Genomic DNA, 14,968 nt, shown 5'->3' on the forward strand with positions numbered 1-14,968 from the left:
TTTAAAGCAGGTGGTATATAAGGTGCTCTTCTCTGAAGGTTTTTCAAGGCAGGATATAGTTTAATAGTAGAGCCTTCTGGAGTTCCCTGGTGACCTAGCAGTGAAAGGATCCGGGGTTGTTATCGCTGTGATGCCGGTTCAGTCCCTGGCCTGGGAACTTTTACATGCCACAGATGTGGCCACACACACACACACACAAAAGTAGCATTTTTATCAGGGTATTTCATGTCCATTATCTCAGGGGGATCCTCCATAAGAGGAGGAATTCTCTATTTTGTAGACTTGTTCTGTCCACTATGGTAGCCATTAGTCATGTTGCTATTCAAATTAAATTAAAACAAAATGCAATTAAGAAATCAATTTCTCTATCATACTAGCCTCATTTCAGGTCCTCAGTAGTCACGGGAGGCTGTGGCTACCACCCTGGACAGCGCAGACACAGAACATTTCCATCATCACACCATGTTCTGTTGGACCGCACTGGCCTAGAGACACTGTCTCAAGTCTAGTGAGCTGTTTAGTACTGTTACAGCTAGGATTGAAACTAAGGTTTCTCTGACTGACACTAAATCCATGAGCTTTACTACTCTCTCCCTGCTGCTCACATATTTCTAAGAGATTTGGGACAGATCAGAGGCACAACCATATTCTAACATCAGGACAGAGGAACTAAGTGGCAGGAGAGCAGTGAGGGGAGGTGGCCCAGGCAGGCAACATGGCGTGGTGGCAGAGTGAGCATGTTAAAATCAACCTTTGGGAGTTCCTACTGTGGTGCAGTGGATTAAGAATCTAACTGCAGCAGCTTGGGTCACTGCAGAGGACCCAAGCAGCGGGTTAAAGGATCTGACGTTGCCATAGCTCTGCTGTAGGTCACAGCTGCAGCTCAGATTCAACCCCTGGCCCAGGAACTTCCATACGCATGAGTACAACCATAATACATAAAGTAAAACAAGTCTTTGATTTCCTCCTGTGGCATTTGTTTTATCTGAAGTCTTTTTTTTGTCTGTTTTTTTTTGTTTTTTGTTTTTTGGTTTTTTTTTGGTCTTTTTTTGCTATTTCTTTGGGCCGCTCCCGAGGCATATGGAGGTTCCCAGGCTAGGGGTCGAATTGAAGCTGTAGCCACCAGCCTACCCCAGAGCCACAGCAACGCGGGATCCGAGCCGCGTCTGCAACCTACACCACAGCTCACGGCAACGCCGGATCGTTAACCCACTGAGCAAGGGCAGGGACCGAACCGCAACCTCATGGTTCCTAGTCGGATTCGTTAACCACTGCGCCACGACGGGAACTCCTATCTGAAGTCTTAATGACTGGCAGGTCAGCATGCCACCTTTACAAAAATTATCCCCTAATCTCCCGACTCCACCCACAAATTTTCCTTCACTGCCAGGAAGTGAACTAAGAGGGACTCTTCTGAGGCTTATTAAACTTGTTTTGGGGTTTGCTTTCAAGTGTTTGGGTTTTGTGGTTTTCTTTTTCCTTGAATAAAGGGCTTCTTTTAATGGCCATAATTTATCTGGTGCCGAAAATGTCTTGTTCCACGTCTGCAAGCAAAGCAATTACTTTTAGGCCCTTTTACATGTCAAAACTGTGCTTTGCAGTATGTACTGTGTACCTCAGCAAACATGGGGATCCAGTTTGAGTAAGTCTTTTGGAGATCCAGCCTTGGGAACGTAGTTTGCCTTTGACTTGGTGAGCCCATGTTTTTTGTTTTGTTCATTCAAAGCAGCATGGTAATGAGGAAGGAGTACAGCCTAGGTTTGAAGTTTGGCATGCAAGGTTAAGTTCTTGAGCCTCAGTTTCTCCAACCTAAAAAATACGGCTATTTGTTTTGTTAATGAGATATTTTAGATGTACAGAAAACAGAAAATAACAAGGTGTATTTTTTAGCTGGGTATACCTATCACCCAGTTTAATAACTAAAGCCCTACAGCTGAAGAATCATGTGCCCCCCCCTATTCCCACACCCCTCCCGTGCCCAAGTAACCACTATCAGGGACTTACTCTTTTATCTTTCCCATGCACTATGTAGACATATTTCCCTGAAAAATAGTTATTTTAAATTTTAAATGTTACATTCTAGGAGTTCTCCTGTGGCACAGCTGGTAAAGGATCCAACATTGTCACTGCGGCAGCTTGGGTAACTGCGGTGGCCCTGGTTTGATCCCTGGCCTGGGAACTTTCACATGCCCTGGGTATGGGGAAAAAAAAGTTGCATTCTATGGAGTTTTCTAGCAACTTGCTATTTTTCCATTCAATATTGGTTTTGACATTTATTCAGGTTGATACATGTAACTCCAGGTTTTTTTTTTTTTTTTTTTTTTTTTTTTGCTTTTTGGAACCCTATGGCACATGGAAGGTTCCCAGCCTAGGGGTCAAATCAGAGCTATAGCTGCCAACCTCTGCCACAGCTGCAGCCATGCCAGATTCAAGCTGTATCTGTGACCTACACCACAACAACACCGGGTCCTTAACCCACTGAGCAAGGTCAGGGATTGAACCCACATCCTCGTGGATCCTAGTTGGGTTCGTTACCACTGAGCCATGAGGGGAACTCCCAACTCCAGGTCCTTTTAACTCTTGCATTCAATTGCAGGAATTTAGCCATCCACTCACCTCAGTAGTTTTCAGATGATCATTAATACCATCACAGCTGTAATAAACATCTTTGTGTCTCTTTGTGTGTCCCCTGAGGATATGCTCCAGTTTCTCTTAGGCCTTGTCTTTCTATTTAAACTGTGTCCCTGGAGCAGCAACAATGATATCACCTAGGAGCTTGTTAGAAATTAAGAATCTCAGATCTTTCCAACCTACAGAATCATAACCTGAGTTTTAACAAGACCCCATGGTGATTTTTATGTGCATCAAAGACTGAGTGAGAAGCACTGTCTAGGTATACTCAGAAGTGGAACTTCTAAATGAAAAAGGAGGTGCATCTCCTTTTTGCCAAATTGCTCTCAGAGGTGGTTGTACCACTATAAACTTTGATCAGCAAGCAGAATTCTTTCCTTCGTATCTTTAAAACTTGATATTTAAGATTTTAGAGTTTTGCCATTACAATCATTTTTTTAAAATGCTTATCTCATTTTAATTTTCTCCAATTAACTAGTTGAGTGTCATACATGTTTACTGGCTATTCAGGTTTCCTTTTCCAAGAATAACCTTTTCATATCTTTTGCCTATCTTTCCATTGAAATGTTTTCATTTTCTAAAGATATGTAATCCTTTGGCTGTAGTCTTTCCCTGATAGCAGTACAAAATGTGCACTACATCATCAAGCTTCCAGTCATTGCTTCCATGTTACATAGCATCTGCTTCCTCTAATCAGCTCTGAGGGTAGGCACCACATACCGCTCTATCCCCTAAGACCTAGCACGGCCCTCACAGATGGCAAGGGGTGAGATTTGTATAACTACAGCTCCAAGCAGAGGTCTGGGATGGGATATACATGTGAGCATCATCAGTGTTTAGAGGAGATTCAATGCAATGGGAATGAATAACATCAACTAGGTTGATGAGAGGAAAAAAAAAAAAAAGAAGAAGGGAGCCCAAGATTAAACCCCAGAGGGCTACAGTGTTTGAGCAAAGGAGATCTTCATTAAGTTAGGAAATCCTAAAGCTATAGAACAAATGACATACATATTTGACTATCTAGAAATGTAAAGTGGTATGGTAAAAGATACCATAAGCAAAGCTAATGTACAAACAATAGATTTGGGGAAAGGACTTATAATATAGATGACCAAGGAGATTGCGTGTGTGTGTGTATAGAGAGACCCTAAAATTGATAAGAAAAATCAGGCTAATTGTAAAATGAAAGAGGATATGAACAGCCTACCTACAGAAAAGGAAATCTAAATAGCCAACAAATATTCTTTTTAAATGCTCAAATTAGTTTATAGTTAAAGGGTATTTCTTTTCTTAGCAATGAAAACCATAAACAAGATTTAAAAGAGCAATGACAGCACTGTCTGAGATGTGGAAGAAAGGGTACCTTTTCACACTTCGGTGATAAAAATACGTAATGTAAGTTTTTAGGATAGCCATTTGACATTGATGAAATTAAAAATCCCATTTATATAAGTTCAAAAATAGGCAGACACTAATACGTAGTCTTAGAAGTCCACATAATGTTCATTTTGGAGGGGATTATTAATTAGGAACATGAGAGAAATTTCCATGTTGGAAACTTTCTATTTGATGTGCATGCTCTTTTTGAGGTTGAAAATTAATGAAGCTATATATCTATATGATTTTTACATATTTATGTTATATTCTGTGTGACTGATTAACTTTCCTCAAGATTTTAAAGCATACTTAAAGTTTTACAAAGCAACCCCCCCCCCCACACACACACACACAACCACACTCATGCCACACTCTTCTCTCTGGGAAACTGTCCCATAAAAACAAAGCCATCAGGCGAGTTCCCACTATGGCTCAGCAGTACCAAACCTGACAAGTATCCATGAGGACATGGGTTTGATCCCAAGCCTCGCTCAGTAGGTTAAGGATCTGGTGCTGCCATGAGTGCTGGTGTAGGTCATAGATGCCACTCAGATCCTGCATTGCTGTGGCTGTGGCATAGGCCGGCAGCTGCAGCTCCGATTCAACCCCTGGCTGGGAACCTCCATGTGCTGCAGGTATGGCCCTAAAAAGACAAAACAAACAAAAACAAAGCCATCAGTATCAGCATAAGGAAATTTTTATAGGGAGGTTTACTGCAGCATTGTGCATAGTGGGGTGGGGGGGAAACCTGGAAATTGTGAATGCTCATCTACAGAGAAACAACTGAATAAATTATTATATACCATGATATACCATTCAGAAGAATGAACTGGAGAGATAGATGTCCATAAGTATTTTTAAATTAAATTAAAATACTTAAAGTAAAAAACAACGAAAACAAGCAAGTTGCAGAAGAATGGGCATAATAATCCAATTTTGTTTTTAAAAAAGCTAAAGCAAAAAAACAACAAAAAAAGACACTCTATGTAACCTGTATTATACCTTTATACATATTTTTTCTCTGTATATGATTATACAAGCATGGAGAGAAATACATAAGGTTACAAACAGCTTAACATGAATGGGGGTGGAGAATGAGGTTGACAATGGGGTGGGGGCAACCAAATTCAAGGGAAAAAAAAGTTTTAGCAGATTAGATAGAGAAGTGTTAGTAAAAATGAAGCAATTATGATCACATTTATGTAAAATTTTTTATAAGAAATGTACAGGGAAATACAGATTGGATAGAGAAGTGTTAGTAAAACTGAAGACTGTCTTTGAGATAGTAGAAAATCTTAAGATACAGAAGGCAAACCTTAAGATATAGAAAGTACTGTAAGACAAGAATTATGTCAAATTGCTGCTGAGAAGATGAGAACCATGAAAACTGAAAAGGGTCCATTAGATTTGGCAACATCAAGGATGTTGGTGGCAAAATTAATAAAAGCCTCAATGAAATAAGGCAGAAGCCATATTAAAGTGAGTGAAGGGTTATGAGAAAAAAGCATAAAGGTGGAAAAGGTTAATGCTGACAATTCTCTTGGTAATGATGACTGAAAAATTGGTCAAAATATAAAACATATCTCCTTTAAGTTACCAGAAAAATAAAAAAGCAGTGATGAATTTCTATGTCAAAACGTAGCAGGAGGCAGAAACTCGGGAGTAGTGATCTGGTCATTTAGAACCATTTAAACACATAGGAATGTTTACTGATTCCACAACAGGAAGTTAAAAGTTTGAACAACACTTTGGACAGCCTCACAGAGCTAGGGAGATGAACTTGGTTGGGGTCCAGAAATGCCAATTTTGGAGGATTCTAACAAAACTCCCACCTTTTGGGCTAGGACACCAAAGACCATAACTTAACAAATAGAAAGTTGATCTGTTCTTAAAATGAGAATTACCTTAGATGTGAGTATACAGCATAAATAACTGAGCAAACAAGACAGGGCAACATGAATGGGCATCAAGAGAAATAACCAACAACAGAAAGAGACCTATATATATAGTGTCTACAGATTAAGAATTCATTAAAAAAAAAAAAAAGGAGTTCCTGTTGTGGCTCAGCAGTGATGAACTCAACTGGTATCCATAGGACACAGTTTGATCCCTGGCCCCACCCAGTGGGTTAAGGATCTGGTGTGGCTGTGGCTGTGGCCAGCAGCTGAAGCTCTGATTCAACCCCTAGCCTGGGAACTTTCATATGCTGCAGGTGTGGCCCTAAAAAGACCAAAACAAACAAACAAAAAACAAAAACAAAAAACCCTTAGATGTAAAGCTTAACATAAATATGTTTAAAATGTTCAAGGTAATAAAAGGACAACTCTGAAAATTTAACAGAGAACAGAAAAACATAAGAAGACACAGCAGAATTTAAAAAGAATCAAATAGCAACTGAAAAATGCAATAATGAAATTAATAAAGTCAGAGAAATGATAAACTAGAAAATAGGTAAGAAAATATCTAGGAGAAAAATATAAAGAGATTGTAGAGAAGAGAGTAATAAATATAGACTACATAGTTAAGGATCAAATATGTATAAATGGAGTTCCAAGAGGAGAGAGAATTTGCAAAAGCAGATTTGAAGAGAATTTTCCAAATGATGAAAGGTAGCAAGCTATATAGATCAAAAAGCTCTGCACACATCAAGCAGGAAGAATAGAGAAAGAAGACCAGCCCTTGACACAGCATAGTAAAATGGCTAAAAACCAAAGACAAATATAAAATCTTAAAAATGGTGAGTAGAAAAAATACACATTAAAATAAGGCTTTTTAACAGAAATGATAGAAACAAGAGGTATGGAAAAACACCTTCAAAGAGCTGAAATAAGTAACTACCAACCTAAATTTCCATACCCAGCAAAACTACCATTTTTCAATCAGGCAAACAAAAGTTGAAGTAATTAAGGGTAGAACAATTTAAAGAAGTATGAAAGGATATTCTTTAGTCTAAGAAAAAAATGATCCCAGATGAGAACTTGAAAATGCAGGAAAAAAAGACAAAAAGCAATGATAATGCTAAAAACGTTTATACAGTTGACCCTTGGAAACATGGTTTAGAACTGTGCAGGCCCACTCATAATAAACTTTTTGTTTACAATAAATATGTACTACAGTACTAAATGATCCACTTTTGACTAAATCTATGAATATGGAACCACATATAGGGAGGAGTGATTGTAAAATTATAACCAGATTTTTGAGTGTGGAGGTGTTGGCTCCCCTAATCCCCATGTTGTTCCACAGGGTTAACTGTATATTTAAATGAACAGTGGCTGTGTAAAACAGTACTTTCCTGTGAGATTTAACATTGATACATAATGAAAATCCAACAACTAGCACATAGGTTGGGAGAGAAGTAGACAGATTTAAAATGAGTCCTAAACATTCTTGCATTGTCTGGGAAGATGATAAAAGTACCAATGCATAGTAGACCTGCACAAGTTTACTATGCAAGTTGTCATCTAGTGTATTCAATAAAAGGATGGTAAAAGAGTATACACTTCCAAATTAATGGGGAAAGTTTTTTGGTTTTTTTTTGGGAAAGTTTTTTTTGGCTATGCCTACAGCATGCAGAAGTTCCCAGGCCAGGAACTGAACCCATGACACAGCAATGACAACCCCAGATCCTTAACCTGCTGAGCCACCAGGGAACTCCTAATGGGAAAAGTTACTTCACTATTCCATTAAAATCAGAAAGAAAATAATGGGAAAAAAAAGAACATAAACAAAGAAAATCTATGGTGTTCCCTTGTAGTGCAGTGGCTTAAGGATCCAGCATTGTCACTGCAGCAGCTTGGGTCACTGTTGTGGCACAGGTTTGATCTCTGGCCCAGGAACTTCCACATGTCGTAGGTACAGTCAGAAAAAAAAGAAAGAAAATCTAGGAAAAATAAAATTTTATAATAAGATGGTTCACTTAACTGCAAATATATTTCACAATTACATTAAATGTAAATTAACTAAATGCTTCATTAACAGGTAAATACTGTCAGAGTGGATTAAAACAAAACTGCATGCTATTTACATTAGAAACATTTATAAGATTCCAAAAGGTTGCAAGAAAAAAACATACCACCAAACACTGACCTATATCACTCTATTTCTGTCAATTAAGCAGATATTAAGGCAAAATGCATTATTAGAAACACAGAGAACACTTTAAAACAATTTTTTTGAATGGTTCAATCCACCAGGGACATAAATCACCTCTAAACTTGGATGCACCTAATGATATTGCTTCAAACTCTATAAAATAAAAATTGACATAACTAAAATAGGCGAATCCAAATCATAGTAGAAAATTTTAACTTATCTGTCATAAATGCTGGGAAAAAACTCAATAAAGATATATAAATTTAAACAACACAGGAGAATTTATATAATGAACATATGTAAAACAGTTGACCTAATAATTGCAAAATAGGGGGTTTTTCACATGCACACCAAACATTTATAAAAATATGATCATATTGTGAGCCATAAAAAATTCCCACAAATTTGAAAGAACTGAACTCATACAGATGTGTTCTGTGAATGCCATCCAATCTAGAAATCAATAACAAAAAGATGAGAAAATCCATGTGTATTTGGAAGTTTATAAATATACTTCTAAGTAACCAGTGGGTCACAAAGAAACCAAAATGGAAACCAGAAACTATTTCGTATTGAATGCTGATGAAAATAATTTATATCCAAACTTATGAAGTCAAAGATTATGATCATAAAGGCTAAAATTGATCAGCTAAGCAACCATCTTATCAAAGCTGTAGAAGAAGAATAACAGCAAAATAAATCCAAATGAAGTAGAAGGAGGGAAATAATAAGGATATAAGGAGAGTGGAAAACAAAAATATAACAGGGGAGTTCCTGTCGTAGCTCAGCATAAACGAATCTGGCTAGCATCCATGAGGATGCAGGTTCAATCCCTGGCCTCCCTCAGTGGGTTAGGATCCAGTATTGCCCTGAGCTGTGGTGTAGGTCACATACGCAGCTCAGATCTGGCATTGCTGTGGCTGTGGTGTAGGCCAGCAGCTACAGCTCTGATTGGACCCCTGGCCTGGGAACCTCCATATGCTGTGGTGTGGCCCTAAAAAGCAAACAAACAAACATACAGCAGAGGATCAAAAAAGCCAAAAACTGACTTTTGAAGACTAATAAAATTGAAAAAACATCTAGTGAGACTAATTAAGAAAACAGAGAAGGTACTAACCAAAACCAAGACTGAAAAGAGGACAGCATTATTAATCCTTCAAGATTAATAAACTCAACACATGGATTACTTTATTAAAATAAATCTGAAAAGGTAGATGAAATATATGCATACCTAGAAAATCACAACTCTTTAAAACAAACATAGTAAGATATAAAAAGCTGAATATTCTTCTAGCTATTTAAGAAATTAACTCTATACCTCAAAGAAACATCAGAATAAGGTCACTGACCAATTCTATTAAACTTTTAAGTAAGAAATAACGCCAATATTACTTGTCTTATGAGGTCACCAAAACCTTGATAACAAAACCTGAAACAGACCTTAAAACAAATTTATGGGCCAATCCCACTGATGAAAATAGATGCAAAAATCCAAAATGAAATATTGGTAAGTAAAATCCAACAATATATTAAAAAAGATAATACATCACAATCAAGCTGGCCTCATTCTAGGAATGTAAACTCGGTTTAATATCTAAATAACAATCAATATGACTCACCAAATGATAAAAACCATATGATCATCTTAGTAAAATGCAAAACAGAAACAAAAATGATAAAATGCAGCATCCTTTCATGATTTTTGAAAAAAAAATCCCTTGGGAATTGAAACATGCTTCCTTAACCTGGGAAAAGATCCAGATTCCTGAGCAAACATCATACCTAATGTTGAGGACTTTTTCAATGAGATCAGCAAAAAGCTGAACATTGCTTCTACTCAACTTTTATTAGAATTTCTAACCAGTGCCGAAGGCATGAAAAAGAAAGAAAATGTTGAAGGGAATGGAAAGGAAGAAATAAAGAAATAAATCATTTGTAGATGATATATGCAAAATCAAAATAATTTCTATAGATAGGATTAATAGGAATGTTTGGTATGTCTGCTAAATACAAATGTCAATTGTGTATCTATTGATTGCTCTAAAATTTTAGTTAAAATTTTTAAAACCTGGGTTGCTTGATTCCATCTCTCCAGCTTCTGATTCAGTAGGTCTGGGGTGGGCCTCAAGAATTAGTATCCTGGAGTACCCGTTGTGGCTCAGTGGTTAGCGAATCTGACTAGGAACCATGAAGTTGCGGGTTCGATCCCTGGCCCTGCTCAGTGGGTTAAGGATCCAGCGTTGCCATTGCCGTGAGCTGTGGTGTAGGTCATAGACGTGGCTCAGATCCCTGGTTGCTGTGGCTTTGGTGTAGGCCGGTGGCTACAGCTCTGATTAGACCCCTAGCCTGAGAACCTCCATATGCCTAGGGAGCGGCCCTAGAAAAGGCAAAAAAAAAGACAAAACGAAACAAAACAAAACAGAATTTGTATTCTAATGAGTTCCCAGGTGATACCAATACTCCTAGGGGGAACTACACTTTGAGAACAATTGCTATGGATCAACAGGGAAACTTAAAATTACTTACCTGGAAATCTAGCAAAAGACAGACAAGCTCTTCATATAAAACTGTATGAATCTGGTGGCTTAGCAGGTTAAGCAATTCCAGGTATCGTCAATGCTTTAGCTCAGGTGGCTGCTGTGGTACAGGTTCAATCCCTGGCCTGGAGAACTTCTTCATGCCACAGGCACAGCCAAAACAAAACAAACCTATAAATCACTGTGGGTATAAATTAAAGAGGATCTAAATGAAGGATACTCCATTGTCATGAATTGTAAGAGTCAATATTCTAACGATGTCAATTTGCCTCAACCTAATCTATAATTTAATGCAATTCCACTTAAAATTGCCATAGGTTTCTTTGTGTGCATCTGAACAAGCAGATTATGAAAATTATATTGAGGCCATCATTGATAATTGTGACTAAAGAACAGACACTTAAGACAGACTCCCTGAGATTAACATATTACTTAAATTCTGAGCCTCCATTTTCTCATTTGTAAAGTGGTAAAGAATGACTGTATCTCACACCTAAGACTGTTAAAAGGATTAAATATATATAGTTTAGATGCATGCCTAGCACATAATAGGTATTATGTATGAATTTAATAAATAGGTAAAATAAAACAAAAACAGGAAGATCAAATCCACCGGATATCTTCTAGAATCCAGAAGCAGACTCACGCATATATGGACAGATGGCTTATGACCAAGGGAGATATAGAAAAGTGAGGAAAGAAGGATTATCTTTCCAAATAAAAGATACGAGGAAAAAACACTTCGCATTACATATAAAAAGCATTTCCAGGTAGATTATTGATCTAAATGGATTAGGAAAAAAATAAAGCTTTTAGACGATAATCCAGGAGAATATCTTCATGACTTTAGGATAGGGAAATATCTTAAATACTATACTAGGGTACAAGGGATATTAACCAGAAAGAAAAATAATGATAAATTTGATGTTAAAATTAAGATCTTGTATTATTAGAAGAAATATAAGGCTTATATACTAAATACATACAGAATTTCACATAACAAAAGCCAAAAAGCAAAATTAAAAAACTCTTCCTCAAAACAAAAAACCAAAATGACAGATAACCAAAGAAATAAATGGATAAAGGACTTAATCAGGCATTTCACAAAGGAGAAAATCCATATGGCCAAAAACAAATATGAAAAAGCAATTTAATCTCATTATTAATTAAGGAAACATAAATTCACTATATACACCTAAATAGCTAAAAATCTTAAATGTTGGTTAACTGGGTATTGGTGAGAATGTGGAGCAATAAGGTACTGGGGAAAAATAAATTGGTACAACCACTTATTTTAGCATTACTTGGTCAAATAAAGATATGCATAACTATAAACTCTCAATTTTTCTATTATTTTTTTATTTTTCAGGGCCACACCTGCAGCATATGGAAGTTCCCAGGCTAGCGGTCAAATCAGAGCTGCAGCTGCCAGCCTATACCACAGCCATAGCAATGCAGGATCTGAGCCACGTCTGCAACCCATAGCATAGCCCATGGCAACACCAGATCCCCAACTCCCTGAGCAGGGCCAGGAATCGAACCTGCAACCTCATGGATACTAGTTGGGCTTGTTTCCACTTGTTTCCACAATGGGAACTGATCCATCAATTTTAATCTTAAGAATACACATACAAAGAAATATGTACATATGTGAAACAGGAGATAAATTATAATTATCACATCAGGATCACATGTAATAGCCTCAAAATAGAAACAACCCGTATGTGTCCCAACAGTAGAGAGGATATATAAATTACAGGGTATCCATGCCATGGAATACTATACAGTGATGATAAAGAATAACCCAAGTTACATGCAAATGCATGGCTGAATCGTAAAAATGCAATGTTGAGGGAAAGAGCCTGAGGACTGACATAAAAGAGGTGGTGATTACCTAGGCAGCAAGGGAGTCTTCACCAGGAAGGGGAAAGTATAGGCTTTCTGAGATGTTGGCAATTTTCTTTCTTGACCTGTGTGGTGATTACCTAGATATCTGCTCTATGATATGCTAATATCATTTATATATGTTATTGTTTCATATACTTTTCTCTATGTGCCTTTTTCCACAATAAAAAATGGTAGAAAAGAAGGTGGGGAAGATCCGTAAGGCCAGACTTCTAAGCATTAAACCTGGGCTTTGTTTAAAGTGGAAACGAATCAGGATTTCCAAAAATCCATCAGTTGTACATTTTTGTGTATGAATAACCCAGAAGGTGATTTCAGACTTTACATCATTGGAAAGGGGACCAAACTCCCATTGCCACTGAAAGAAGAGGAGGCTCCAAGATGACATGCTTGGTGTCCTACCTGGATCCTGGAGAAGAGATGCAGCATCCTTGAATGGAGGAAGGGGAAAGAGGCAGGTGCTAATGAACAATTACTGATCCCGTTAAGGCCCATGAATCATGCTTTATATATGCTGTACCTTCCTGCCTAACACACTCTTCCCATTATCCCTTCACATAGCTCCTATCTGTCCTTGAAGACTCAGCAAACTGTGGCCTCTATTCACTCCCTCCTTGTCCCCGATAGTCAGGCTTACTAGGCACACAGTACCTCTCTGCTCTCTACCTCACGGACCAATCTTACACCTTCTGCAGACAAGTGACACCTGCATTACAGGCTGCCTGGCCAAGATCTGGTGTTGACAGTCAGGGCTATGGGCTGGATAAGGTAGCACTGAGAATTCACAGAAACAGGGACGGAGCTCTGGAACCTTCCTTGAGGTTCCCATGTGCAGTGGCCTTTAGGAGGCTGAAGCAGGGAAATAAGATTGCCTCTGAATTGGGACTCAGCACATGTTCCCATTCACAGTCTTAAACTAGACACTCCCCAAATCACAGAAGTGAGTAGAGCAGTTTTTACCAATCCCACTTTACAAACTAGGAAGCTCAGACCCTGAGAAACAAAATAAATGTCTTACTCCAAGATCAGACAGGCAGAGATTGCAAATACTGGCCTCTTTCTGCAGCCCAGGGTCACCTAGAGTCATGAGACCACATAGGAATTACTTGTTCAACATCATCCTCTGTCTTCCCAGACCAGGGCAGACACAGATGCTATCCTCAAATAAGCAATGTGCCAAGTTTCCAAAATTTTATTTTGTCTTTTTTTTTTTTTTGCCTTTTCTAGGGCCGCTGCCGCGGCATATGGAGGTTCCCAGGCTAGGGGTTGAATCGGAGCTGTAGCCATTGACATACGCCAGAGCCACAGCAACGCAGGATCCAAGCCGCATCTGCGACCTACACCACAGCTCACAGCAACGCCGGATCCTTAACCCACTGAGCAACGGCAGGGATTGAACCCGCAACCTCATGGTTCCTAGTCGGATTCGTTAACCACTGCGCCACAACGGGAACTCCCAAAATCTTATTTTGGAGAAAACTTGGGGAAGAACTAAAAAACAAGGAGCCAAATTATTAGGTAACCAGCCCCTAGGAGCTGTTCCTGCAGCCCACCCACCCTGGAGGTTGGCTATCCTCTGCCTTTCACTTCCATCTCTGGCTCAGCCCGAGCCTCTGAGAAGCAGAGACATGTGGTTCAGCAAGTGTGCAGGGAGCACCTCCCAGAAGTGCTTGGCAGCTCCTAAAAGCTTCCATGCCACAGGGTCCTGCCTATCTATGGGGGGCCTACTGCAGAGGGCAGGATGGTCAAGACCCATGCTGGCCTGAGGTCCAGCACTGTCTGGGGAGGCTCATTTCCCTTTCTTACTCTTGAAGATATTCAGTCCCTGATTTGACATATATTTACCAAGGAATCTGTGGGCTGAGGAGACCCCTCTGGAAACAGTGTATCCACTTCTGCCTGGCAATGCTCACCACTCTGCAACCCATGACCTATGACCTGGTGCATGTAATGGTGGACTGCTACCAAAGACCGCTGAACAAGCCTGTCCTTTTGTAGTCCTATCCCTGGAACTCTCCCTAGTCTAAAGCAGCCCTGGGAATAGTCAGTTCAGAGCTCAGCCTCCATCATCATCTGAGTTATTTCCAAGCAACTGTGCTCTGAGCATCTGCCTAATAAAAGAGAGCTACAAAGTGGCTAGTCTGGCCTTGGGTATTGATATGACTAACTGAAGGGACACTCTTCCAGACCTCAGGGTGCTTCCCAAAGGTATGTAAACTCAGTGAGGGCACCCTCTTGCCTCAAGCTCCCAACTAAGCCTGGCATACGGCCTGGTGGGGTTGGGGAGCAAGGAGAGATGTCATGGAAGAGACCATGAACCTCGGCCTACTCCTGAGGTCGGTTTGTCAACTGACTTGGCCATTTCTTAGAGTCCCAGTGCCAAGGTCCAAAGGCCTGTGCTGCCCATAAAGAAGAGGCCCACA

The sequence above is a fragment of the Phacochoerus africanus genome, chromosome 1, assembly GCF_016906955.1.
Source record: "Phacochoerus africanus isolate WHEZ1 chromosome 1, ROS_Pafr_v1, whole genome shotgun sequence".
NCBI classification, from domain to species: Eukaryota; Metazoa; Chordata; class Mammalia; order Artiodactyla; family Suidae; genus Phacochoerus; species Phacochoerus africanus.